This window comes from Pecten maximus, chromosome 11 (genome assembly GCF_902652985.1).
Source record: "Pecten maximus chromosome 11, xPecMax1.1, whole genome shotgun sequence".
NCBI lineage: Eukaryota > Metazoa > Mollusca > Bivalvia > Pectinida > Pectinidae > Pecten > Pecten maximus.
Genome location: NC_047025.1, coordinates 18,040,339 through 18,066,484, shown reverse-complemented (window position 1 = coordinate 18,066,484; position 26,146 = coordinate 18,040,339). Strand labels below are relative to the sequence as shown.

General features: G+C 35.9%; 1 protein-coding gene across 1 annotated transcript in view; it reads right to left on the bottom strand.

Annotated features, from left to right (window-relative positions):
* The window catches only part of LOC117337185, a 207,918-nt gene extending 184,626 nt beyond the window's left edge, over positions 1-23,292 (bottom strand). The window contains exon 1 of the mRNA XM_033898034.1: positions 23,219-23,292. The gene's annotated coding sequence lies outside the window, so the exon portion shown is untranslated. The remainder of the gene's footprint in view (positions 1-23,218) is intronic.
* Between the last annotated feature and the right edge of the window lie 2,854 nt (positions 23,293-26,146).

Genomic DNA, 26,146 nt, shown 5'->3' with positions numbered 1-26,146 from the left:
TTGGTGGGGTAACTAGCTGTAGACAGGGTTGATATGTGGTGGGGTGACTAGCTGTAGACAGGGTTGATAAGTGGTGGGGTAACTAGCTGTAGACAGGGTTAATATGTGGTGGGGTAACTAGCTGTAGACAGGGTTGATATGTGGTGGGGTAACTAGTTGTAGACAGGGTTGATATGTGGTGGGGTGACTAGCTGTAGACAGGGTTGATATGTGGTGGGGTGATTAGCTGTAGACAGGGTTAATATGTGGTGGGGTAACTAGCTGTAGACAGGGTTGATATGTGGTGGGGTGACTAGCTGTAGACAGGGTTGATATGGGGTGGGGTAACTAATTGTAGACAGGGTTGATATGTGGTGGGGTAACTAGCTATAGACAGGGTTGATATGTGATGGGGTAACTAGCTATAGACAGGGTTGATATGTGGTGGGGTAACTAGCTATAGACAGGGTTGATATGTGGTTGGGTAACTAGCTGTAGACAGGGTTGATATGTGGTGGGGTAACTAGCTATAGACAGGGTTGATATGGGGTGGGGTAACTAGCTGTTGACAGGGTTGACATTTGGTGGGGTAACTAGCTGTAGACAGGGTTGATATGTGGTGGGGTGACTAGCTGTAGACAGGGTTGATAAGTGGTGGGGTAACTAGCTGTAGACAGGGTTAATATGTGGTGGGGTAACTAGCTGTAGACAGGGTTGATATGTGGTGGGGTAACTAGCTATAGACAGGGTTGATATGTGGTGGGGTAACTAGCTATAGACAGGGTTGATATGTGGTGGGGTAACTAGTTGTAGACAGGGTTGATATGTGGTGGGGTAACTAGCTGTAGACAAGGTTGATATGTGGTGGGGTGACTAGCTGTAGACAGGGTTGATATGTGGTGACTAATTGTACCAGAATACCACAGCATTACAGATTTGTAAACACATTAATTACAGTTATTTTCAATTCAACTACTATGCTTTAATTTTTTTTCTCAATTGAATTATTCCCTAATGAATTGCATCTATTTCTTGAAGACAACTATCTCTCGTTTGACTTGATATTTAATATGTGATAATTATTCTTCAAAGTACAGGTAGCATATGTGTATTTCTCACCTAAATCCTGGGGGAAATATGTGTGATCTACATTTCCTTTTTATTTTTAAAATATCGTGTTAATGAGTCTGAGTTTTACAGATGAAAGAAATATACTGCTTGTCTGTTTAGACTTTACAATTATTTACACCATATGCTTTCCAATTATCATGAGACAACGCAGGAGGCCTGAAGTTTTAATATGTTATATCAGGTTATATCATCCTACAGGTATCCCTAATACACAATACCTAGATTCTACCATTAATTCCCGGTAGACAACAAAGCATACCAGGTTGTAAGTTTGAATGCAATAAATTCCATGACTGCCTCTCAATTTACATGTAAAGCCAGCAGTACATGTAGCTCTAAGAGAGTGTATAGCACAAAAGTACAACAAGAGTCCAGTGCGGCCAAATCCCATTAAGTTCTTTTGGAATTTAACAGTGCATGTCAAATAAACAATCCAAATTTACATCACAAGTTAATTAGATTTATCTCATCACATTCATTTTATCGACTCAGTGGCAGCAAAGTTTAATCAAATGATCAGACATCTTTGGAAAAGAAGCTATGTTAAATTAATACTAGTAATTAACCAAACTTTCCTGAACCGAGAACACTTTGTGAATTTTCTTATAACTTAATTTCACTAATTAGATGTAAGTTGGAGTGGAGACAGTTCGGCCCATCTCTAGTGTCTACGAATTAAATACCTATTAATGAGAAAACCCGCCAAAAGAAATAATCCTGGGAAAGAAACTCCAGTCTACCATTTCAGAACAGACCCGTGTAATTGGGGCCTATTATTATTATCAATTGGTTAAGCCGGCCCTCCTGACTGGCAGTGAAATACTTATGTATTTTGGTATGCTACCCACCCTTGATTTAGACATTTTCTCTAATCCCACTTCAGCCTGATGTAAACCTGCTGAACTAGTGTCTGTGTGTTTTTGGAGAGATGGATCAGATTAAAATGAGTCTAATTCCTAAACATAATAATTTTAATCTCCTTACGAATCAAACATTACCTTTTTCACTGATGTCTCTAACAGTTATTTTAAACATAATCAGTGATCTCCCTTGAATTTAAAATTTTAAAGCACTGTGAGAATTAAAAAAACTGATGAGGACTAAAACATTAAATTTAAGCTCTTCACCTGATCCTAACATAGGATTTCTACTGATGTTTATTTGATGTTTATGTCCCTTTCTCTTTAAAATCAGATGCCTACAAATCTTACAGTTCATAAAAAATTAACTTTGAATAATCTCCACAAAATTAACTGTTTAATGAACTGAAAATAATTATGCAAATCTCTCACAGGCTATGATGAAGTCTTAATTTAAAGAGTTGTCTCCCCTGTGGGAATTGTTATTGCTATAAAAGACTTAAGGATTCCAAACTATTGGACCTAGCATTAATAATAAGCTGTAGTTTTTTTTTTAAGTAATACCAAATTTACTTGGAATGATGTACCCTCTAATGACTTGATAATCAAAACCAGTAAACTCAGATGAACCGTCTACAATGACAATAAAATTGAGCTGAAATTAAATACTTTGTATGTATCTGAGCTGGAGTAATTCACATGACAGTACCTCACTATAAAGACCACAGTCTATTGAAAAATTACAGAGTAGACTGAAAGGGGAATGATTGAAGATATGTGTTCTTGTTTAGCTTAAATACATGTACAACCAAATTAGACATTTCAAAACTATAGTCAGCACCCCCTTTGACCCTTTGACCCTTCAACCTTGACCAAAACACTACCAACATCTAATACACCAAGGTATCAAATGCAGCAATTCAAAGGTTAGATCATCAACATGTGACCTGGTTGTGTCAGGCTTATTCAACAACATGTGGCCTTCTAACTTTTATGTCAGTCTAATTCATCAACATGTGACCTAGCTATGTCAGTGTTATCAACATGTGACCTGGTTATGTCAGGGTCATCAACATATATGGCCTGAATATTTCAGACTAAGTCATCAACATGTGACCTGGTTATGTCAGGGTAAGTCATCAACATGTGACCTGGTTATGTCAGGGTAAGTCATCAACATGTGACCTGGTTATGTCAGTATAAGTCATCAACATGTGACCTGGTTATGTCAGGGTAAGTCATCAACATGTGACCTGGTTATGTCAGACTAAGTCATCAACATGTGACCTGGTTATGTCAGAGTCAATCATCAACATGTGACCTAGTTATGACAGAGTCAATCACCAACATGTGACCTGGTTATGTCAGGGTCATCAACATATATGGCCTGAATATTTCAGACTAAGTCATCAACATGTGACCTGGTTATGTCAGGGTAAGTCATCAACATGTGACCTGGTTATGTCAGGGTAAGTCATCAACATGTGACCTAGTTATGTCAGAGTCAATCATCAACATGTGACCTGGTTATGTCAGTATAAGTCATCAACATGTGACCTGGTTATGTCAGGGTAAGTCATCAACATGTGACCTGGTTATGTCAGGGTAAGTCATCAACATGTGACCTGGTTATGTCAGGGTAAGTCATCAACATGTGACCTGGTTATGTCAGGGTAAGTCATCAACATGTGACCTAGTTATGTCAGAGTCAATCAACATGTGACCTGGTTATGTCAGGGTAAGTCATCAACATGTGACCTAGTTATGTCAGAGTCAATCATCAACATGTGACCTGGTTATGTCAGGGTAAGTCATCAACATGTGACCTAGTTATGGCAGAGTCAATCATCAACATGTGACCTGGTTATGTCAGTATAAGTCATCAACACGTGACCTGGTTATATCAGAGTCAATCATCAACATGTGACCTAGCTATGTCAGTATAAGTCATCAACATGTGACCTGGTTATGTCAGTATAAGTCATCAACATGTGACCTGGTTATGTCAGAGTCAATCAACAACATGTGACCTGGTTATGTCAGAGTCAATCATCAACATGTGACCTGGTTATGTCAGTATAAGTCATCAACATGTGACCTGGTTATGTCAGCGTCAATCATCAACATGTGACCTAGTTATGTCAGTATAAGTCATCAACATGTGACCTAGTTATGTCAGAGTCAATCAACAACATGTGACCTGGTTATGTCAGTATAAGTCATCAACATGTGACCTGGTTATGTCAGGGTAAGTCATCAACATGTGACCTGGTTATGTCAGTATAAGTCATCAACATGTGACCTGGTTATGTCAGGGTAAGTCATCAACATGTGACCTGGTTATGTCAGGGTAAGTCATCAACATGTGACCTGGTTATGTCAGGGTAAGTCATCAACATGTGACCTGGTTATGTCAGAGTCAATCATCAACATGTGACCTGGTTATGTCAGGGTAAGTCATCAACATGTGACCTGGTTATGTCAGAGTAAGTCATCAACATGTGACCTGATTATGTCAGTACAATCATCAACATGTGACCTGGTTATGTCAGTTGAAGTCATCAACATGTGACCTGGTTATGTCAGTTGAAGTCATCAACATGTGACCTGGTTATGTCAGAGTCAATCATCAACATGTGACCTGGTTATGTCAGGGTAAGTCATCAACATGTGACCTGGTTATGTCAGTATAAGTCATCAACATGTGACCTGGTTATGTCAGTATAAGTCATCAACATGTGACCTGGTTATGTCAGTATAAGTCATCAACATGTGACCTGGTTATGTCAGTATAAGTCATCAACATGTGACCTGGTTATGTCAGAGTCAAGTCATCAACATGTGACCTGGTTATGTCAGTTGAAGTCATCAACATGTGACCTGGTTATGTCAGAGTCAATCATCAACATGTGACCTGGTTATGTCAGTATAAGTCATCAACATGTGACCTGGTTATGTCAGGGTAAGTCATCAACATGTGACCTAGTTATGTCAGTGGAAGTCATCAACATGTGACCTGGTTATGTCAGTATAAGTCATCAACATGTGACCTGGTTATGTCAGGGTAAATCATCAACATGTGACCTGGTTATGTCAGTATAAGTCATCAACATGTGACCTGGTTATGTCACAGTGAATCATCATCATTTCACTTTAATCATAGTTTATGAATGAATTTGTTTAGTTTGATTTGTTGATCGAGTGTAAGACTACTAGGACAGAGGTCCTAGGTTCACTCCCCTTACAAGGTATTGAAAAATGTAATGGATCATGTAATTGTTATGAATGTGCACAAGGTATAGAAAAGGCTTCTCCTAATTTCCACTAATCATAATACATGTGTCCTTAAATGGACCAAAAACAATCTCAAACCTTAGGATCTCTTGTGTGAAATATAGTTTCCAAGTCCGATTTCAAGGGACAGTGTAGGAATCAAAACCATTTTATTTTATTTATGACAGTTAAGTCAGGCAACAAAATGAAATAATGATTAAATCTGGCAATGATTAACAAGGTCACTCACTGGTAGAGACTGATGTACTACTGTACACTGACACAAACTCGTGTGGAACTGTATACTAAAGGCTTCAAAAGATACGTACATTTACATTTGTTCAAAAATGTATGAACATGACACATAACAAATGAGCATTTGATTTTCTTCTGAAATTGATAACAAATACTCCACTGATTTGGAAATTAGAGAAAATGTGTGTCAGCAACATTAAAATAAGGAAATTACAACAACATTGATGTTTATTCTAGTTTAATTTTTTGTGATAGCTATATATAGTTATTAACAGACCAGATTTAACAGGCTGTAGCCTAACAAAACATAGAAAGTCACATGTATATCTAAATTTCTTATTGTTTATTGTGTGTTTATTTTAATGAGTATTTCATCATATTCTATCAGTTTGAACAAGCAAATACATGTACATGGGGTTTGGTGTGGGATCCAAATCCTAATAAAATACACTGGAGGCTTTCTGCAAGCTTACTGTAAACTCATTTAATCTTCATTTCATATAAACAAAACTTTTGTAGTTTTTAGAATTATCATTGAATATTCCACACAGTGTGGGAATCATGAAAGATATTCAGGAGCTTAAAGGAGAAAAGGCAACTGTTTTGATTGACATCTTTCAAGTATATATGAATCCAAGAAGCTAGTGAATTGGCATATACAATTAGATGTACGTCCGTGAAAAATGTATTTTGGACAAGGCTCAGCTAATATGATCTGGTTTTAGATATGGCTACTCCAACTTACCTTAATCATAAATAAACCTTTCATCAAATAATACATTGTATACCTGCATAAACCATAAAACATACAGTTGAGTGTAAGCTAACCTTTACACCCTAGTGCACTCGTAGTGCTAGTGCACTACATTTAAACTAGTAGTGCACTTCATTTAAGCTAAAGGTAAACTAGTAGTGCACTACGTCCAGTCAGGTGTGACCATAAATCCCCCTATACAGGTAATGGACAGTGCCAATGGACACCTGTGTTAGATACCGGTGTAGTATGGTATTTTGACCCCCATGGTAAATTGATCCCGGTGTCATGTGGGATTTGTATCCCCCATAGGATAAGTACCCGGATACTAAAACAGGCCATAGGATTAGTATCCGGGTACAATATTTGGCCATAGGATAAGTATCCGGATACAATAAATGGCCATAGGATAAGTATCCCCCCCATAGGAATTGTATCCCCCCCTAAAATTTATCATAAAGTAACAATGTAAGAATTTTGAAAATGTTTTTTTGACCGTTTAACTGCTTTAAAAGGTTGGAAAATAAAGTATTATCATATAATTTCATATTTTTTTTTCTCTTTAACTATTCAATAAAATTGATGAATTATTTCAAACTGTTAAAAATCATTTGAATTGTTGATCAACCCTGATATAGTCACTGAAGCAGTAATAATTAAAACTTAATATAAAGTCTGCCCTGTGTCACCTGGGGAAAGGTAAACCTGTTAGATGGCCCCAGGGAATATCTGTCATAGTTGACACAGTGTTGTTTTAATCATTATTACCTATCACCTGTTCACCTATGAAGATGTTGCAGTGGGGTAAAAGAATATATCATTAAGTCATTCTTAAAAAGAACCTGAAACAACCAACATGAACTTTGAATTCATCAACCAAATCACAGATTTTCTTCTGGGTCCCACTGAAAAGAGGAAATGAATCATGATCTATGTGCTGTATAAAGATGTGTGATTTTAAATCACTAAAGTGATCATTACTTTAAATTTTGAGTTTCATTTCTAGTGAATTAAAGAATTGACTTGTTATTATGTATTTAGGACATTTTCAAATGACACAAATATATGTTCTCTCCAAAACTGTTAAAAATGTTCATGGTCTGAAGAATTGCATATACATGTACATGTAGATGCAATGAAAGTGATAAAGACGTGTTATCAAGTTTTTCTTTAAGTATTACTTCGTTCGTTAGGATCATACTCAACAATTTCATCATATGTAATAATGAATCAAAGTTAAACATACATTGCACACTTTATTTGTTAAATTGTGCTGACTGTTGAATTTATCTAGAAAAAAATACTTGAAAAGTCGGTGATAGGAACAGAAATCATCAAAAACTGCATTAACAGCTGATTTCTGTCTTCTTCAACTGGACTAGTTTATTGTTTTCAATCAGACAATCATCAGTTAGAACAAAGATTTTATAAACATGTATGTGAATGAATAAGTGTGTCTGAATACATACAGTTAATATTCAACCTAATCAATATTTTATAAGGATTTGTATCACCCCAACTTTATGTCAGTTAAACTGATTTCTATAGCCATAGGAATTGTATTCCCCCAACTTTATGTCATTTAAGCTGATTTCTATAGCTGTAGGAATTGTATCCCCCCTACTTTGTCATTTAAGCTGATTTCTATAGCCATAGGAATTGTATCCCCCCTACTTTATGTCATTTAAGCTGATTTCTATAGCTGTAGGAATTGTATCCCCCTACTTTATGTCATTTAAGCTGATTTCTATAGCTGTAGGAATTGTATCCCCCCTACTTTATGTCATTTAAGCTGATTTCTATAGCCGTAGGAATTGTATCCCCCCTACTTTGTGTCAGTTAAGCTTATTTCTATAGCCGTAGGATTTGTATCCCCCCTACTTTATGTCATTTAATCTGATTTCTATAGCCATAGGATTTGTATCCCCCCTACTTTATGTCAGTTAAACTGATTTCTATAGCTGTAGGAATTGTATCCCCCCTACTTTATGTCAGTTAAACTGATTTCTATAGCCATAGGAATTGTATTCCCCCAACTTTATGTCATTTAAGCTGATTTCTATAGCTGTAGGAATTGTATCCCCCCTACTTTGTCATTTAAGCTGATTTCTATAGCCATAGGAATTGTATCCCCCCTACTTTATGTCATTTAAGCTGATTTCTATAGCTGTAGGAATTGTATCCCCCTACTTTATGTCATTTAAGCTGATTTCTATAGCTGTAGGAATTGTATCCCCCCTACTTTATGTCATTTAAGCTGATTTCTATAGCCGTAGGAATTGTATCCCCCCTACTTTGTGTCAGTTAAGCTTATTTCTATAGCCGTAGGATTTGTATCCCCCCTACTTTATGTCATTTAATCTGATTTCTATAGCCATAGGATTTGTATCCCCCCTACTTTATGTCAGTTAAACTGATTTCTATAGCTGTAGGAATTGTATCCCCCCTACTTTATGTCAGTTAAACTGATTTCTATAGCTGTAGGAATTGTATCCCCCCTACTTTGTCATTTAAGTTGATTTCTATAGGCATGGGAATTGTATCCCCCTACTTTATGTCATTTAGGCTGATTTCTATAGCTGTAGGATTTGTATCCCCCCTACTTTGTCATTTTGGCTGATTTTTATAGCCATAGGAATTGTATCCCCCCTACTTTATGTCGGTTAAGCTGATTTCTATAGCCATAGGATTTGTATCCCCCCTACTTTTTGTCAGTAAAACTGATTTCTATAGCCATAGGAATTGTATCCCCCCCCTACTTTATGTCATTTAAGCTGATTTCTATAGCTGTAGGAATTGTATCCCCCCTACTTTATGTCATTTAAGCTGATTTGTATAGCCATAGGATTTGTATCCCCCCTACTTTATGTCAGTTAAGCTGATTTCTATAGCCATAGGAATTGTATCCCCCGTACTTTATGTCATTTAAGCTGATTTCTATAGCTGTAGGAATTGTATCCCCACTACTATATGTCATTTAGGCTGATTTCTATAGCCATAGGATTTGTATCCCCCCTACTTTATGTCGGTTAAGCTGATTTCTATAGCCATAGGAATTGTATCCCCCCTACTTTATGTCAGTTAAACTGATTTCTATAGCCGTAGGATTTGTATCCCCCCTACTTTATGTCATTTAAGTTGATTTCTATAGCCATAGGAATTGTATCCCCCCTACTTTATGTCATTTAAGTTGATTTCTATAGCCATAGGAATTGTATCCCCCTACTTTATGTCATTTAAGCTGATTTCTATAGCCGTAGGATTTGTATCCCCCCTACTTTATGTCATTTAATCTGATTTCTATAGCCATAGGAATTGTATCCCCCCCTACTTTATGTCATATAAGCTGATTTCTATAGCTGTAGGAATTGTATCCCCCCTACTTTATGTCATTTAAGCTGATTTGTATAGCCATAGGATTTGTATCCCCCCTACTTTATGTCATTTAAGCTGATTTCTATAGCTGTAGGAATTGTATCCCCCCTACTATATGTCATTTAGGCTGATTTCTATAGCCATAGGATTTGTATCCCCCCTACTTTATGTCGGTTAAGCTGATTTCTATAGCCATAGGAATTGTATCCCCCCTACTTTATGTCAGTTAAACTGATTTCTATATATAGCCGTAGGATTTGTATCCCCCCTACTTTATGTCAGTTAAGCTTATTTCTATAGCCATAGGATTTGTATCCCCCCAACATTATGTAAGTAACAAGATAGGCACGAGCATGGTCTAACAGTATTGCGGCGGTATACTGTAAATCACTTAGGTATATTTCGCGAGTACTAAATTTCGCGAACTCACATCATCCGACTTATATACTTTGTGGATATATAATTTCGCGGATATATAATTTTGCGAATTCTGACCTCAAAATGACTTTAAATTTACGAATGACGTTAACAGGTTGGCGATATTTCCATGTTGGTAGCCATTTTGTTGATGAGAGTCATGTGACGGTACAAGAAAAGTCATGTGATATCGATGTCTGTCTATACTGAATTGTATGTACCGTACCTGTATACGCCTCTAAGGCTATATACAAGTGTCATGCCCGTTCATATATAGTTTTTCTGCATTATTTAACTGACATGACCACGCCACAGATCTCCAATTTAAAGAAGAGGCCCATGGGGCTTGTATCCCTCACCTGGTTGGATTTGACCAAACGTCAAAATAATGTTCATGTTCAATTTGTTAATACACATACTCTCTAAGGGACTGAAAGACCCTACAGATTATTTTTACAACATAATTGTGTTTAAAGAGACTAATTCCCTTAGGGTGGGGAAAGACCCTTGGGCCTATTTTTACATAAGAATTGTGTATATCCCTTAATGTCCAGCGATGCTATACATAGTTATGGGATGATGGGTTACAGTAACCATTTATGCAAAATCTGTTCCCCTTTCACCAAGGATGTTTCTGACCAAATTGGGTTCAAATCCATTAAAAACTTAATGACTAGTAGCGATATAAAGACAGATCTCTATTTCCCCTATTTGGCCCCACCCTTCAAGCCCCTTGGGGGTCAGAGTCAATATTTATATAAACTCTCTTTCCCCCTTCCCCCAAGGATATTCCGGACCAAATTTGGTTCAAATCCATTCATAACTTTATGATAAATAGCGATTTAAAGGATAAACCCCTATTTTCCCTATTGGGCCCCGCCCCTAATGCCCCTGGGGGTTCAGAGTAAAAATTTATACAAACTCTGTTCCCCTTCCCCCAAGGATGTTCCTGACAGAATCTGGTTAAAATCCATTAAAAATTTTATGAATAGTAGCAATTTAAAGACTAATCTCTATTTCCCCTATTGGGCCCCGCACCTCAGACCCCTGGCGGGCCAGACCAACCGTTTATACAAAATTGGTTCCCCTTCACCCAAGGATGCTTCAGACCAAACATGGATCAAATCCCTTTATTCCTGCAGAAGAAGAAGGATTTTAAAGAATTTGCTATATTTCCCATATTGGGCCCCACCCCTAAGGCCCCTGGGGGGCCAGACCCACCGTTTATACAAAATTGGTTCCCCTTCACCCAAGGATGCTTCTGACCAAATTTGGTCAAAATCCACTGAGTAGTTTAGGACTAGTAGCGATTTAAAGGAAAAGTTGACGGACGGACGCCGCGCCATGCCATAAGCTAAAAATAGTAACCAAAGATAATTTGCCAGTCCCAATTACAGAAACAGTGAACAAACATGTAGAATCAAGTGATGTGAAGTACGACATACATGTATGTAAGCTTACATAAACAACAGCGCGGGTAATAAAGTACGACGTCTTCCGGGTGACCATCCGGGATCTTCGGGATGGGACCTTCTGCGCTTAAATGAACTAAATCGTCGTCTAGAAGGTATTGTAGTCCGAGTTCAACTACAATATTAGTGTTCAGCAGGTTTTTTGTGTGTGAAATTTTGGTGTTTATATAAAAATACACTCTAGATATATACTTTAATGGCGATGTCTGTTCACCAACTAAAGACTGGTAGATTAAAAATGGACGCCACTTATTCTTGTCATTCTTATATAAATATTCGCGAGGGATTTGAATTCGCGTTTGACTCTCCTCACGAATTAACGCGAAAATAAATCCCACGCGAAATGTAAGTGATTTACAGTACTCATATTGCTAATATTCTATGTATAATTCTATACTGAAACCACCTAAGGGTCACATCTTTTGTTGTGCAAAAAATAACATTTTGTTATCTTTATCTATAATATTATCTATATTGCCTTTTGTTATACTAATACTATCAAAACATGTAAACTAGCTATCTTGTTACTTTGATAGAACATGAGTTTACCCACCCGTTAGTGTTAGACCTTGTTTGTACCTATCTTGTTACTTTGATAGAAAATAAGTATGCCCAACCGTTACTGTTAGACCATGTTTGTACCTATCTTGTTACTTTGATAGAACATGAGTATGCCCACCCGTTACTGTTAGACCATGTTTGTACCTATCTTGTTACTTTGATAAAAGATGAGTATGCCCACCCCACCCGTTATTGTTAGACCATGTTTCATTACACCCCCGCAACGAAGTTAGGGGGGTATACTGGAATCAGGTTGTCCGTCCGTCCGTCTGTCTGTCGACACATGTTGTCCGGACAACTCCTCCTAAACCGATGGGCCGATTCCAATGAAACTTCACACAAATATAGAAGACCATGTGTAGATGTGCATGCCACTTTCATTTCCTCAAAATTATGGCTGCTATGGCAACTGGTCACTATATTACTGGGTTATCTTAGTTAGCCTCTAATAAACAGTTCCATTCAAGGTCACATGGGTCAAATAGGCTATAATCTTCAAACAACTTCTTCTCAATAACCAAGAGGCCCAGGGACTTGATATTGGGCCTGTAGCATGCTGGGGTGAAGAGCTACCAAGTTTATTCAACTTAATTACATTGACTTTCAGATGGGTCAAATAGGCTATTATCTTCAAAAACTTCTTCTCAAACACCAAGAGGCTCAGGTACTTGAGGTTGGGCCTGTCTGTAGCATGCTGGGGTGAAGGGCTACCAAAGTTTGTTCAAACGCATGACATTGACCTACATTCAAGGTCACAGGGGTGAAATATTTGTAAATCTTGCTATAGCCAAGAGTCACCAAGACCCGATAATAGGCCAATAGTATGCTAGAATGAATGACTAGAAATTTATTGAAATGAATAAACCTACTTTACTCTGATATTTTAATAAATTGGTTATCAGCATAGTATCTGCATGTAGAAATGACCTCAATCAACTGCAAACTTGCTGTAGAGCCAGGTCAGTGATACAGGCCCATTGGGCCTCTTGTATCAGGAAATCACAATTTTGACTTTCATTTGTTTGATTTCTATTGGAATTCATTCTTTTCTATTGGAATTCATTCTAACTTTGTTCAAATTTTTTAGCATGGGATGACAGCTCGATGGTAATATCATTGTCATCAGGTGACCGTTTAGGCCCATTGGGCCTCTTGTCTAACATAAAGTAGGGGATGACACAAATCCTATGGCTATAGAAATCAGATTAAATGACATGAAGTAGGGGGGATACAAATCCTACGGCTATAGAAATAAGCTTAACTGACACAAAGTATGGGGGATACAATTCCTACGGCTATAGAAATCAGATTAAATGACAAAGTAGGGGGGATACAATTCCTACGGCTATAAAAATCAGCTTAAATGACATAAAGTAGGGGGGATACAATTCCTACGGCTATAGAAATCAGCTTAAATGACATAAAGTAGGGGGGATACAAATCCTACAGCTAGTAGATATCAACTTATATGACATCAAGTAGGGGGGATACAAATCCTACGGCTATAGAAATAAACTGAAATGACAAAGTATAGGGGGGATACAATTCCTACGGCTATAGAAATAAGCTTAACTGACATAAAGTAGGGGGGATACAATTCCTATGGCTATAGAAATCAACTTATATGACAAAGTATGGCGGATACAATTCCTACGGCTATAGAAATCAGATTAAATGACATAAAGTAGGGGGGATACAAATCCTACGGCTATAGAAATCAACTTATATGACATCAAGTAGGGGGGATACAATTCCTACGGCTATAGAAATCAGCTTAAATGACATAAAGTAGGGGGGGATACAAATCCTACAGCTATAGAAACCAACTGAAATGACAAAGTATAGGGGGGATACAATTCCTACGGCTATAGAAATAAGCTTAACTGACATAAAGTAGGGGGGATACAAATCCTACAGCTATAGAAATCAACTGAAATGACAAAGTATAGGGGGGATACAATTCCTACGGCCATAGAAATAAACTTAAATGACATAAAGTAGGGGGGATACAATTCCTACAGCTATAGATATCAACTTATATGACATCAAGTAGGGGGGATACAAATCCTACGGCTATAGAAATCAACTTATATGACAAAGTATGGCGGATACAATTCCTACGGCTATAGAAATCAACTGAAATGACAAAGTATAGGGGGGATACAATTCCTACGGCCATAGAAATAAACTTAAATGACATAAAGTAGGGGGGGATACAAATCCTACAGCTATAGAAATCAACTGAAATGACAAAGTATAGGGGGGATACAATTCCTACGGCTATAGAAATAAGCTTAACTGACATAAAGTAGGGGGGATACAAATCCTATGGCCATAGAAATAAGCTTAACTGACATAAAGTAGGGGGGATACAATTCCTATGGCTATAGAAATCAACTTATATGACATAAAGTAGGGGGGATACAAATCCTACGGCTATAGAAATCAACTTATATGACAAAGTATGGCGGATACAATTCCTACGGCTATAGAAATCAGATTAAATGACATAAAGTAGGGGGGATACAAATCCTACGGCTATAGAAATCAGATTAAATGACATAAAGTAGGGGGGATACAAATCCTATGGCTATAGAAATCAACTTATATGACATAAAGTAGGGGGATACAATTCCTACGGCTATAGAAATCAACTTAAATGACATAAAGTAGGGGGGATACAAATCCTATGGCTATAGAAATCAGATTAAATGACAAAGTAGGGGGGATACAAATCCTACGGCTATAGAAATAAGCTTAACTGACACAAAGTAGGGGGGATACAATTCCTACGGCTATAGAAATCAGCTTAAATGACATAAAGTAGGGGGGATACAATTCCTACAGCTATAGAAATCAGATTAAATGACATAAAGTAGGGGGGATACAATTCCTACGGCTATAGAAATCAGCTTAAATGACATAAAGTAGGGGGGGATACAAACCCTACAGCTATAGAAACCAACTGAAATGACAAAGTATAGGGGGGATACAATTCCTACGGCTATAGAAATAAGCTTAACTGACATAAAGTAGGGGGATACAATTCCTATGGCTATAGAAATCAACTTATATGACAAAGTATGGCGGATACAATTCCTACGGCTATAGAAATCAACTGAAATGAAAAAGTATAGGGGGGATACAAATCCTATGGCTATAGAAATCAGCATATTTATGTTAAAGAAAGTTATGTTAAAAGATAGATTATTTTTGTTTTGTTAATATTGTATGTATCCAATTGATCTTGTCAAGTTGTAAATGGAGAAAACCATATTTAAACGAACCAGCAAAAACTTAATTTTTTTTTTTTTAATTATTGATGTAAAAATCCATGTCTTTCTGGAAATTGGAAAAAATGGTATGTAGATATATAACCTTTAATAAATCTAAGCTATTATTAAATATTCATTTATATCACACAATACTAGGTAATAACTTATATTTATAGATTATATATAATAATAATTAATACTACAGAAATATGGACAATATTATAATAGTAATAAATGTTTAAATAAAAAAAATAAGCCTAAAACTTTATGAGGTATTTTCTTTAAACCAAACCAAATCCTAATATTTATAAGTTTAAGACTTTTTTAATTAATGCTTGTCACAACACACATCATCCACATTAAATTCACACCTGTCAAGTCCATGGCCATCCTGCTGATTGTGTGTACATCACACCCTGACCCCATGCATGACTGCTCACCACCCCTCCCTAATTGTCTTTGATGACAATCATTTATACACCTAAGTGTAAGAGTCACCAGGTATGCAGAGAGGAATACATATATAAAAGTGAACAGGGAACCACTGCAAACTGTATATATCATATTTGCTGTCACTTGAATTGACATGTCATGATTAAATAGATAAGTCTGTGTATAAATATACACCCCTGCAGTCCATTCTCCCAATACCTTAAAAACTCCTTTAATCCTCCAATTATCAAAAAAAGAGTTCATTAATACTTTCTAGTATATAAATTCATTGTATTGAACACACATATACAGATAAGGTTTCATATGAATAGGGGGGATACTTTTCCTATGGGGGGGATACAAATCCTATGGCCAGTTTTAGTATCCGGATACAAATCCTATGGGGGATACTTATCTTATATGACACCGGGGTCAAAAAAACATTTTGGTAAAATGACCCCCCCCCCCCCCCCCTATGTGACCCCCCCCAGTATATTATTTAACATATTTTGCTTAAAACAATATTGTATCATTATAAACAGTACAAATTTCGATGGGTAGGTTGACTATAGAGTGAAATATAGGTGAATAGTTGAAGATGGAGAACATCAATGGAGAGGGTCATTTCACCATAATGGTATTTTGACCCCGGGGTCATTTCACCATGATTCAAAATACCATGCTACACTGGTAGTTGTTACATATACAGACCTGTGTAAATTGACCACTATATATCTCATAATTTACGAGGTATATTCAAATTGGCTGCGATTCTTATATGATATATTGCACAAGAGGAATGAAAACTCTATCAATTTGATTTGTAGTGGGTTTTTTTATCATTAATATATTTTTTTAAAGATTTCATTATAGTGTAAAATTAAGGTTTACCTTCTTGATTTCAAAATTTTGGTGCTTTTCATTTATTATCTTTAGATGTAATTATTATACATTTTATATTAATGATTAATTCTACCTTAGGCCTTGATGACTGTTTGTAGATTTTTTTCCTCAAGTACACTGTATATGTACATATATTTTAATATTTATTATTTTATCAGACAAAAATAATTTTTGAATTCAACGTATTGTTTTCATTGTACTTCATTTATATCTGTTAATTCAACCATGAAATCATTTCATAGTACATAATCAAGAACAAGAATCAAGAATCAGAAGTTTCATATATTCTCATTTATGTTCTGTAAGAGACATATATAATATCTACACAACAAGTTATGTACATGTACCTGTATGTATAATTGGTACTCTCAGGACATGCCTGTTGTCATGGCCACCTGGGCCCCAGGGCCCAAACCCCACCTTACCATCACCTTATGGACCTCCATAACACCTTACCTATATATATGTATCAGATGAGGATCAGTCTTAAGGTGTGCCTGTTTTAACACCTGGCTATAGATTTGTCAAGTCCCCAATTATCACCCCCCTCCCTCCACCCAGGGGTCCATTTACAGGCATGCTGTGCTAGGCTCCTCTGCCTTACCTACCTGTAATTAGCATCTAACACTACCCATATATAATATCAACCTGTCGATGTTTTTTCAATAATTTATAGGTTTTTTTTTTGCATACATAAAAAAATAATTAATTTTTATATACATTTTTCTTCACAATAAAGATATTCAATAAATGTTTAAATGCTGATTTTCTTTAAATCCCCATCAGTTATACATTTTAAGGTAAAGAACAATTAATCATTTTCTTAATGCAATAGGGAAACACTTAAATGCTGATCAAAATGTATCCCAAAATTTCGTTTTTAAACAATATTGCAAAAAACATGTTAGCATGAACTGTAAAAAAAAACTTTGGCTTAAGGTCCACATGATCCACATGTGTATATATTTGTTAGCAGGTAACTTTATAGAAGAAAATCATGAAATTACAAATACAAGTGTTGTATAATTCAAGTGTTGTATGACAAGTACAGCTCCAGATACATGAACATGTATGTGTGTTATATAAACTTAAAACTGTTGCCCTCCCCGTCCCCAAGTTTGCCAGTATATGTATTTCATAACAAAAATGACATGATGTTACCATTAACTGATACATGTACCTGGAATCAGATCCAATATGTTAGATCTTCAAAGTATTAGATACCTGCACACAGGAACATGTACAGAAATTTCAACTATTTCATTAAAGGAAGATGGAAGGTGTATTACAAGTAACATATACCTTTTATAAAAAAAAATTTGAAATGTAGAACTGTTATGATCTCTTAATTACCAGTTCATTCAAAGCATCTCTTTCTTTACATGTTAAATCAATGTTTAATTAATTTCTTTATGTGTTCAGGTTTCTGACTTTAAGCATTGGATGTATACACATAGAATGTACAACATATATTATGGGCTGAATTAGGTTTTAATAAGCATAATATAAACAAGAGGCCCAGAGGGCCTGTATCGCTCACCTGGTTTCATGAGATATGAAACAAGAACTATGCTTAAGCATATTTGCCACTGGTATTGCTATGTCAATATATATCATATGCATTTTATATGGTTACATGAACATTGTTTTTATTGTAATTCTAAAAATGTCAATTTAGCCAAATTGATCCCTTTTGACCTCGCCCCTCTGCCCCCCGGGGGTCAGCCCCACCAATTGTACAATTTTGAATCCCTACCCCAAGGGGATGCTACCAAGCGAATATGAGCGATATATATATCCATTGCTTAGTTTCAGAGAAGAAGTTGTTTATATCAATTTAGGCAAATTGACCCCTTCTGGCCTTAGAAAGTTTTGTTCTATTGATGATGATATATGCAGCTACATAAAGTCTGCACAAAAAGCAATATACCGTACGTGTAAATATAATTTCACAAAACTTGAATGTTTTATTGTACAACCAGGTACACATTTAATAACTACTAATTACTACTGTGGTCGCATGTTATTGACTACCTCTCAATACAGGACTTGAAAATTTGACAAATTACAAAGAGTGATATTCATCTCCTATGTCACCAGAGTTGCAAACTCCACACATACGTTCACTTATATCGACGAGTTTCAATATTCAGAGTATGCGCTGATAAAGGTATTCTACTCAGTAATATTATGTTACGTTTTGGTATATATTTATATAAATAACGTAGTGATATATCATCGACTAAATGTCTACACAAATTACATTTTGAGGAATTATCTAATAATGTAAACATATCTTGTCGTGCATTGTCAATAATACATTTTAATATATCAATGCAGGTCTAAGTACTTAATAGCTTGTACCAGTACTTAATTACATTATAATACTGGGTACACACAATTGGGAGGAAACTTCCATTTTCTTTCCGTCAAAAAATGCATTTTGTAAAAGGCCTCCATTTCCACCGGAGTCAAATAGATTATTAAAAATAGTAAGCAAGGCTTGAATTAAAATTTCACTAGCTTCGTTGTTATATTGAAGACTGTCAATGCCGTGTTCCTTGTTCAGTTTCAGAAGCTTTGTAGCACTTTTAGTTTCATCCACAGATTGATATCACGGTCAAGCTCCAAAAATATAGATCTAGAGTTTATATTAACGTGTAAATCAGTATGCTGCTGGTCATTTTCAGACGGGTCAGGATTAGTTGCTAAGCCCTTAAACTGATTAGAAAGAAACTTCAAAAGTTGATGAATGGGGTTTGTTCTTTTTTTTTTTTTTTTTTTGTTGTAAAAATATCGTCGATTATTTTTCCGTAGGTGCTTCCTATATTGCCTTTGTTGAGAGGTACATGTGTGTCCATTCGTATTTAACTTTCTCTATGCACATTTTTATCTAAGATATTTTGATTTTTTTTAATGTAAGTTTTTACTTTTTTATTATAGACATTTAATGATTTCCATTTGAATATGAACAGGCATTGTTCATTTATCATATTGATATGTATTTCCGAGATTAGTACTTATAAGATGTTTATGTGTATAACATCAATTAATATATAGATTTCTTAGTGCCGAGATTGCTGAAATAAACTTTTCAAGTAATTAGTTAACAAAAAGTATTTAGTAATATGATGGAACTGTAAGTGGCACATATAAGTACATTTATGAACAAATTCTGTTATTACATAGTATAACATATTTGTTATTATTTTTTAAAACTATGTTCTATATTACTTTATTGTTCATTTTGTTGAATGCATGTATGTGTGTTCTAAGAAATTGGAAAAAAATAAATACAATTCTACTGTATGATTTGTAAAACACAGGTAAATCTCAGGTGACTGTACAGGTAAAAAAAAGATTGGCCCACCCCTCAGCCCTCAGGGGGGTCAGCCCTATCGTTTGTACAATTTTGAATCCCTACCCCAAGGGGATATTACCAGTCAAATATGTGAGATATCCATCGCTTAGTTTCAGAGGAGACGTCGTTTATATCAATCTAGCCAAACTGGCCCTTTTTGGCCCCGCCCCTAAGACACCAGGGGGTTAGCCTCACCATTTGTACAATTTTGAATTCCTACCCAAAGTAGGTGCTATGTACAAGGCAAATACGTGAGATATCCATTGCTTAGTTTCAGAGGAGAAGTTGTTTATATCAATTTAGCCAAATTGACCCTGTTTGGCCCCGCCCCTCAGCGCCCCGGGGGGTCAGCCCCACCATTTGTACAATTTTGAGTCCCCACTCAGTAGTGATGCTACCAGGCAAATATGAGCGATATCAATTGCTCGGTTTCAGAGAAGAAGTCGTTTATATCAATAGAGCCCAATTGACCACATTTGGCCCCGCCCCTCAGGCCCCTGGGGGGTCAGCCCCATCATTTGTACAATTTTGAATCCCCACCACATAGTGATGCTACCAGGAAAATATGAGCGATATCCAATGCTCGGTTTCAGAGAAGAAGTCGTTTATATCAATATAGCCTGATTGACCTCATTTGGCCCCGCCCCAGAGGCCCCCAGGGGGTCAGCCCCATCATTTGTACAATCTTGAATCCCCACCCCATAGTGATGCTACCAAGCAAATATGAGCGATATCCATTGCTCGGTTTCAGAGAAGAAGTCGTTTATATCAAAATAGCTAAATTGACCCCTTTTGGCCCCGCCCTAGAGGCGCCCAGGGGGTCAGCCCCATCATTTGTACAATTTTGAGTCCCCTACCCATAGGGATGCTTCTGACCAAATTTGGTGAAATTCCGATCAGCGGTTATGAAGAAGAAGTCAAATAAGTAAATTGTTGACGGATGGACGGACGACGGACGGACGACGGACGGACGGACGGACGGACGGACGGACGGACGACACGGTATGGCATAAGCTCACCTTGGTCCTTCGGACCAGGTGAGCTAAAAATGAAATTATGAATATGCTGCTTAATTTAATCCGAAATTAAACTACAATATAAATTAAATGTATCAAATTGAAAATGTTCAAGTAACGATAATTGTTTTCAAATGTTTTATTATATACGTTCATGTGATGAAAACAAAATTACTGGAATTAAACATGTGAAATATATAACTGATCAATCAATACAAAATATAAAGTACCAAAAGATAAATGAAACTTAATTGGCTTGAACAATTTAACTTAGTTAAAGGGTTTATAAAGTAAATTTTTCTTAACTTAGTTACAGTGTATAATTAACAAGAATAGAAAGGTTGAAATATAACATTACTGATAGTCTTATATATAAAGTACAGGTAAAAATCACAGGTAGCCTTGGGTACTGCCCATTACCTGTATGGGGGTTTTGCTGTTCATCACCTCTTAGGGTGTAGTGCACTACTAGTTTACCTGTAGTTTAAATGTAGTGCACTACTAGTTTAAATGTAGTGCACTACTAGTTTAAACGTAGTGCACTACTAGTTTAAACATAGTGCACTACTAGTTTAAACGTAGTGCACTACTAGTGCACTAGACTCATCCGACCAGTGCTCGAACACAAAACATAGTTTTTTGTTGTTTTATTTCTAATACCTATTGAAAAGTTAAAGTTTAATTGTGATTATACAGGACAGACTTACCGTTAGTAATTTCAAGCCTATCACCGTGACTTTTGTACGTTGGTTTATTTTTGGCAGCAGGTCACATGACACCTGTGCAATGACGGGTATTTACGTAAGTACAGACCAGTGCTCGAACACCCCTATAAAACTTTTGTTTTCAGTTTTTTTGTGTGGTAAAGTCGGTTATATTGTAATGTACATACATCCTTTCTTAAAAAAATATTGTTCAGATTATCAAACATCCCGTGGGATAAAAATAGATGGGAACACAGCGGGAGCTGACATTTTGGACCAGCGCACATATCTTCCGATTCAGATCATAGTAGCATTGACGAGTAAAGATGTCCCATACCTATTATATTTTGCTAGAAATGTCAAAACTTATTCCTCTTGTCTACATCTGGTATACAACCATTGGTACCTGTCGACAATCAAGCTATAAGGTCAACCTTTGTTGGGACAAGTGACGGTAGACAATCGTAGTGGTACCTGCTGTCGCACCTGTCGCACCCAACCCAGAATCTGTCTTCGTCCGTCATTTTGATATTTTTTTCAAAACTGTGTCAGATCTACATTTGAATCATTACTTTTCTTTTAAATTATGTATTTTGCTATAATTCTTTCAAAATACAGATTTTTCCATGAATGCTAACCTTTCCGGAAACGATGTTTGTTTGATGATATTTGATTGTACACTATATGATGACCATTGTCGTCTGCTCAAATTTGGATTATCGTCCTTGATAGAGAGCTATCGCTACCGGAGGTAAGAAAGTGCTGTTACACCCCATAATACTCATGTGGAAAGAACGGATGGAAAGTACGATTTAGGAAATGAGAAGCAAAAATAAACAAAGTGTTCGAGCACTGGTCCCGTTCGAGCACTGGTCAGTATAGTCTAGATCAGGACCTGATGAGATGTAAAGGTTAGCTTACACTCAACTGTAGGTCAATAATATGTCTTAACCATCTGTTTTAGAATTTTTATATTTAATAATGCAGGTCATTATAACTCATTGTTTATGTTTCCCGATAGCTTTGCTGTCTAGTCGTGTAACTGTAGTTTTCTCTTTGTGTTCATTATCTAGTCAGTGTACATGTACGTAGTAGTAACAGTTACTCGGCAATTTAAACACAATTTCTGCCTTCTATTATCATGCAACGACATAAGAATCTTGGCGTGAATAAGATTTGAATATCTTTTATAGCTCAGCTAATAATTAATGCCTCAAAAATCTCTCAAACATGACTGTTTCGTATTGTTTTGTTATGCCGGTCAAAGTGAAAGTTGAAGGTATTTCCTCTTCCGGTTCACATTTCGTCTGCATACATTTGTGTATCTTTTTTTGCTTCCACGGAAAATAATACTGCATGGGTTTTGTTGGGTGGTTTTAAATGAATTCGTTTGTATACTTCATAAATACTATTTAACTACACCCGATATTAAATCATGACCTTCTCTCACCTTCACGCCAAGAATAAAATATCGAAGTGAATCACTGCTCTCGCTATCTGCCTGTGATGGCTTCCGCATTACCCACAATGCATTACCCGCCAAACTTGTTAATTGAAGCATGCGCACCTCATTCCAATTAATTTTTGAATAATTAATTAGCACAATAAAAATATCCACTTTTCATTTTGCGTTATTTTTAGTCATTCTTTTCCATTGCATCTGTGGGATGAAGAAGGGAGCCATGACCAATCGAATATAGCTTAAACTGGCAAACGCTTTTGAGGTGAGAAAGTTGAAATTAGTTTTTTTCGATAGAGTAGCACGCGCAGATCGAGATGGAGCGGGTATTTGGGGCCAAGTTCAACTAGGCCTAGGCCACACTGTCTATATCGCTGCTTTACCAGCAACTAATTATCAGTTTGTAATTAGTCGCCATTGGTAGATTGAAGCCTGGCTGGCGTGATGTCTGAGTGGTCGGCAGTGGGCTAGAAAACAACAGCTGACATATCTCCATCTCCCATATCGGCGCTACTTTTTGTTTCCTAAAATAATGCTGTCAGATGCGCTATGATGACTTTTGACCTCAATTTCAGTTGCACAATGTAGGACTCAGTTTCCACAGGTACGTATGAATGAAATTATGTTGAATCGCTCTAAAAAGTCTAGTATATTTTGAAAATTTTGTATTTTTTGTATCGATATGATATTTTTGATAATTTAGACAACTCGTAGATGCGTACATAAGTACGCGTACGTTCGCACACACGCGAAATGTTTTGTAGTTGTATTTTGTAATGAAACTGGTCACAGGTACATTTTATGGGTACAAGAGGGATGCACTGATACATGTCACAGTTTTAGATTATCGATCTATAGCTACTTTCAAGGTTCAGTGAGCAGGTCTATCAGATATGCAGCACTGCACAATAACACGGATGATGTCTTTTGATCAGATACGCACGTGCATTTGAGAGCAAAAAATGCATGTGCTTGTGGAGGTTATCAAGATCATCTGTGAAGCTGTGAATAGGCTCGTACACCACTTGTAGCATTACACCTAGAGGTGTGAAATATCACATGTGCCAGTCGACTGTGAAAATTGTAACATAATACAGTGCTTATTTCACAAGCCTTTATGTTGCAACGTACTTGGTGTTAGGTAAGTCTGTAATTGGTCCCCGAATCCTAATGAGCACTAGTATATTGTACTTAATCTAGTTATAAATAAATCTTTGGTTGATAAAGCTATGAATTTACTCAAACAGTTTGATCATTATTATAGTTTTGTATTTTTGTTTTTATTATTTACATTTTTTTTTCTGTTTTTTTTTTTTTTTATTTATTTATTCATTATTTTTTAATTACTATCTTATTATTATTAATCCAATGAAATTTGCAGCAGAACACATATGTATTGTTCAGTGATAATGATTACAGTGTAATAATGTCAAGATAGTTGATACAGATTTAGATTAAAATGTTTAAACTGATCAAGAATAGGGATAAGTATTACAAATGATGGGAAAATAATTAGGGAACAATTTAAGACAATGGAAGGTGACAATGAATTTGATTTTGAAAATTTAAAAAAGGTAGCAATTTAACAAGATATCAGAAAATTCTTATGAATTGGTGTATGTATATTCAAGTACAGTGTATGGTGAAACTGTGTTTATATATTTAGTTGTTTGGTGGAGATCGAGCTAATTCTGGTGATACCAGATTTCAGATCCTTTCAAAATTAAAATATGTGAGAGAAAAGCAATAAAAAAGCAACACAACCACCCCATACCCACCCTACCCCTAAAGAAAAAACAAACATAAACAAACTTTAATACAAAAACAAACAAAAAAGTCCAAAAAACCAAAGAATTCAATTATTGAAAATTGAAAATATGTTCTAAAATAATCAGAAGATAAACAATTTGAGTAACTATAGTGTCTTCCCAACAAATAACAAGTAGTTACTGCTGTGAATCCATGTTGTGTTATTACTTTACACACCCACAATATCTGTAGCCTATCAGTTTCTTTTGATGACCACTACAGTGAAATGAAAATAGATTTAGTATGACAATTTAAGATTTTTTATTATATGAAATAAAGATTGATATTGATGGTGATATAAATAGTGATTATGCGATAAAACCATGAGTATCGTGTATTTAACAAAACGCATCTATATGGTCATAAATAGTGGTCAGTCATAAGTTGACCATAAAGACAGCTATCAATATTGCCATACAGGTTAATTGGAACACCTGGACACAATACCTGTACTGGTAATTGTGTGACTTTGATGAGATAATTATGATGGATCATAATTACTGGATCATGGGATGTACCTTGTAGGTGATAATACGGTGCATTAATTATTGTGGTATACATGACGCAGTCGTTTTTCACACCACAGTGTAAATCATTTGGTACAAATGGGTGTGTGCAGGTGGCATATGAGTGCTAAAACACATAATTATGGACACGATCATATATACAGTTTTACAAAGAACAAGAGTTACACATAATTATATGTCTTAATGTCTGTTCAGCTTCGCCAGTAAATAAGTTTTAAGCAAACTCCAAAATTCACTAAATTTTCATTATCTTTTTCCTAAAACAACCAAAAACCTCCACTTGATAGTATCGAAGCACACTGTATACATTAAAGACATGTGTAAATATTGATGTTTTGTAAAATCACTATTAAATTTCTCAAAATTCCCCTGGATATTTCATTTTTACCCTAAAAGTCAGTCTTTCAGAAAAGTGTGAAGAAAATACATCTGATTTATTATAGATTTTATTCCAATTTGGCTTTAAAATACATTTAATTTGTAAATCAATTGGAGAATTAGCAATATTTTCTTTTATATCAGTTTGAGGTTTTTAATCCTAAAATAAAGCAAAAATATCAGATTGGTGTAATCTGTACTGTAG